Raw genomic sequence first — 4,439 nt, 5'->3', positions numbered from 1 at the left:
GATGATGTTAGACTCATGAATCTTTAAGCAGAAAATCACTGTAATGCCACTTTGATTGATGACGTGCTGATGATTATCCATGCTGCTGATCTCATGCTACTGATTATTTCATGCTGCTGTATTCATTCATACCCATTTGCTCACCACAGACTCATGTTCGGGCTGCTGTTTTTACGCCATATTGTTTTCCATAGTGTTTAGCGCATATTTTAGATCTTTTAACGTACCGTTTGGCGTTTGTTTAGCGTATATCTTTGTGTATATCTTCGATCCTTATTTACGGTTTCTTTTTACACTTTATTTTTTTGCTATTGTTGGATGTAACTGGGACCCTGTGTACATACTTTTGTTCCACCTCATGTACCACATGTGAAGAAATGACAATAAACCTACTTGAACTTGAACTTGACTAAATAAAGGTCTGAATAAATGAGACTTTGTTTTGTGGTAACAGTTTAGTTTGAACATTAAAGCCTAAACAATGGGGTTTTCTAAATTCTTTTTCTATCCACAAGACCAGAATCTTCTCTGTCTTCAGGACCCCTCCCTATTCAGGCACTGGTTAAGAGTAAAGTTAATAATAAACAAAACAATGGCAGCACTGTTGTATCATGAGTTTTATAGAGCAGTGACGATACAGAGAAAGAGAGGGGCTGTTCAATATGCTTCATGTTTCATTTCACGCATGACCTATGATGCTTAGAACACAGGGTAAAAATAGCTAATTGTTCATAATTAAAAGAAAAGTGATCCATGGAGTTCATAAAAATGAAACGAGTTTCTTTAATGGCAAGCCTTTTACATTTTGTGAACACAAATTTAATAATGTGTAAACAAAATCAGCCAAACTTTATCTGTATAACAATTTTTACACAACATAACTGACATCAACCCATACCCCACAATAACACAAACCAACACAGACCTAAATGTACAGAGATATTATTCTTCTCAGGAGCAAATACATACATACTGTACATATTTTTTTAACACAAAGGAAAAATGTGTCATGTAGAGTCATATAGTGCATCTTATAGAGTAATATAGTCATATAGAGTCATTTAGAGCATCATATAGAGTCATATAGTCATATAGAGCATCAAACCTGCCCCCACCCTGGGCCCATGAGCAAGGCCCTTAACCCCCATCTGCTCCCCAAACAGGTCTCTCTTGAAAATGAGTTCTCATGGCTCAGTGAGACTACCTGTATAAATAAAGGGTAAATGAAAAAAAAAAATCATATAGAGATTCATAAATAGTCATATAGAGCATCATATATAGAGTCATAGAGAGTCATGTAGTCATATAGTCATAAAGTTATATAGTCAAATAATCAATCTGATATTATATGTAATTTAGAAAAAATAATATATTAAAAGTATCACCAAAAATGCAGTGAAAACATGAAAACATTAGTATCTACAAATTATATTACTTCCCAAAAATCAAGTAAAAAATAATTAAAAAATAAAAAGATAAAGTTAGTTTGCTCATAAAAAATGCCTTAAAAGGATTTTAAAATATGGCTCCTAAGATTTTCTTTGTTAATTTAATTTAATTTAAATAAAACTATTGATAACAGAAAACCAATCTGAAACAACTGAAAGATAGTTTTGTTGTTTTACATCCTCAGTAGTTATAACATCATGGTATAATGACATCTGCAAGTAAAATAGATTGTTTTCTTGTGTTACTGCAGGTTTAAGTACTAAATGAAATAACAGCCCAAATAACAGATTAGTCCAAGCAGCCTTAAAGACTTGCAACTATCATGCAGCGGGGCAAAGTACAGTGTCTACTCAAAAACACATTTCTTGGTAAAAACAATAAAAAAGGGGGTTTCTGAATCTTGGTGTTTTGATAACAGTGGTTTGCTGAAACTACTCTCCTTTGTTGCACTCCTCAAATCTCTGGTAGGATTGTGTATCAGGCATTAGGGGCTAGTTACAAGATCATCTCCTATCGTCATTTAGGTGTGAAGCCCAAACTTCTCACGCCCCACCCACCCCTCACCCCATCCTTAACACCAGCCCAGGTGCCAAAGCCCCCACTGAGGTGATCACTGGTCTGGGAAAGTTGCTCTGATACACACACACACAACACACACACGCAAGAGGATGACTTGAGTTGGAAAAAGTCTCTTAACAGATATCCAGATTATCAGGTCTGTACAAAATTGATTAAAATAAAACCATTGTATTTCCTTGACAACCACATAACAACCAAGAGCGCCATGTTGAGTCTAGATTTGTCCCATTAAACTGTCCATTTAAAAATACTGGCCTCATACTGATGTGTATCATCAGACTCAGGCTGTCTCAGCAAGTCAGGACTGACTATCACTTACTGCACTCTGTTTTTAGGCAAAGTATCTCACTCAGCTCTCACTCCTCCTTTCCTCAGAAGATAAACATGTCACTCCACTGCAGAGGGTGTGTAACTCTCAAAAGACTTTGTTCAGAAGATTTGGGATGTTAGGTTACGCTGTAGGAAAATTAACACAACAGACAATCGTACTTACAAATATATATATATATATATATATATATATACCTTCAGCAAGTGGTAGACTTCAGAAAAGAAACTTGATGCAAACCTTTTGGCACACTTTAAGAGAAAGATATGGACATGAGTAGCCTAAAGACATTTGTGGAGGACAGTAGCCAAATGCTGCTAAAAGGTGACCTTGTGACCAGAAGGTCAGCAGTTCAAATTCCTGGACCTCCTGGCATCCCAAACTGCAGAGAAAGAAATGCCAGAAATCATCTACAGCACTGGACTGGTTCCGTCTGCATCAATAATACCAGTTTATGTGGTTCAAAAGGTGTTTGGTTGAAAAATGCTCAAATGCTACATCCAAATGGTGCTGTTTGCTGCTCGTCTGTCAAAAGACAAACATTTAGACTAGAAAAAGAATCACAGCTGAGCTCATGTTGATTTTTGCTCAGGGATGTCTGTTTTTAACGTAGTTCCAGATAAAGGCCTGAAAACAAGTAATTCTGTGAGTAAAAAGATTTAATAAGTTGTGCAATCTTTTCAAAACAAACTGGCAGACTATATGATACACTCGTTGTACAACTTACCTTAAATATGTGTATTATTTAGGATTTCTGTTTTTTTTTTTTAATGTGTAACAACGTTTCTGTGAAAATGTGAAAAACAGCAGCTACAAAATGACAACTTTTACTAACTCCACTGGGTTAAATGCTGCTCTGTGGCGTTGCTTTCAGATGAGTTTTTGCTGTGTGTGTGCTTGTTATTCCTGTTGTGCCCCTTTAGCTCCCTCTAGGTAACAATTTTATTTATTCAGCAAAATATGGCTTAGAATTTGCACCAAAACAAACAAACAAACAAACAAAAAAAAACTGCCAACAGCATCCTCAATTGTCAGAAAAACAACAGCTACAGGGGATGTACTTTACTAAACGTGGCACAACTTCATCTGGACAGAGATTTGATGTTTTACTGAGCTAACTTTTTAAAATACAGCCAGTCTCCTTTAAAGCAGAGCCTAAATGGTTTCTTCTGTTCACTTATTAAAAAGAAATGAGGTACTTTTGATTTCTTCCATCTACGAGTTTGTAGAGTCGGACTTTTAAATAGATAGTCAATACTAACTAAAGACTATAAGACTATAACTAATCATCTTAAATTGTTTCTGTATCAACATCTAAAACCGCTCTCGTTCTTTGTGAGCTAAATCTAAAATGAGTAAGTATCTTTTAAAGTGTATCTAGAGTTCAAGTATCTAACTGTATTAGAATAATAACACGGTGGCACCTCTCGTGATACCTATAGATAAGTCTAGACATCTACACAATAATAATCAGTGTTACAGTGTGTGCAATCACACATGACGTCTCTATGATAATAGCTCATGTCTGTGTAATTGATGTTATACATTCACCTGTAATTTGTACTGTCACATATAAGAACTCAGCTGTCCCCCCCACCCAATAAAAACAGTGTATGATTTGTGCCAAGATTACGCCGTCACCTTCAGATAATTGATGCTCTGATGTAAGTACAGCCTGTAGATCTGATGCTGTTACGACGTACAACGATGTAAGCAAATCCTTATTTAATTTTGGCCTCTGATAACATCATGTTGTCCAAAACCCCAAATACAGGTTCCAGCTAAACATGAAATAAACCAAGTAAAAAAAAACTATTTTATTAACTAGACTTGCTGCAAAATGCAACATATTTTATAGCTTCTCATTTAGGACAATAAAGAGACAATAATACATTCGTATGATTCTTTTCTATGATGGACTTGCGGCCTGTGCAGGGTTGTACCCTGCCTCTCATACCGTGACTGTAGGACATGAGCACCAGACTCACACAACCCAGAAAGAAAGAAGCGGGTAAAGATGATGGATGGATGGATGGATGGATGGATGGATGGATGGATGGATGGATGGATGGATGGATGGATG

This window comes from Nematolebias whitei, chromosome 2 (assembly GCF_014905685.2).
Source record: "Nematolebias whitei isolate Nwh7 chromosome 2, NemWhi1, whole genome shotgun sequence".
In the NCBI taxonomy this organism is placed as follows: domain Eukaryota; kingdom Metazoa; phylum Chordata; class Actinopteri; order Cyprinodontiformes; family Rivulidae; genus Nematolebias; species Nematolebias whitei.
The sequence above is the reverse complement of the archived record's forward strand: the minus strand, read 5'-3'. Positions refer to the sequence as shown.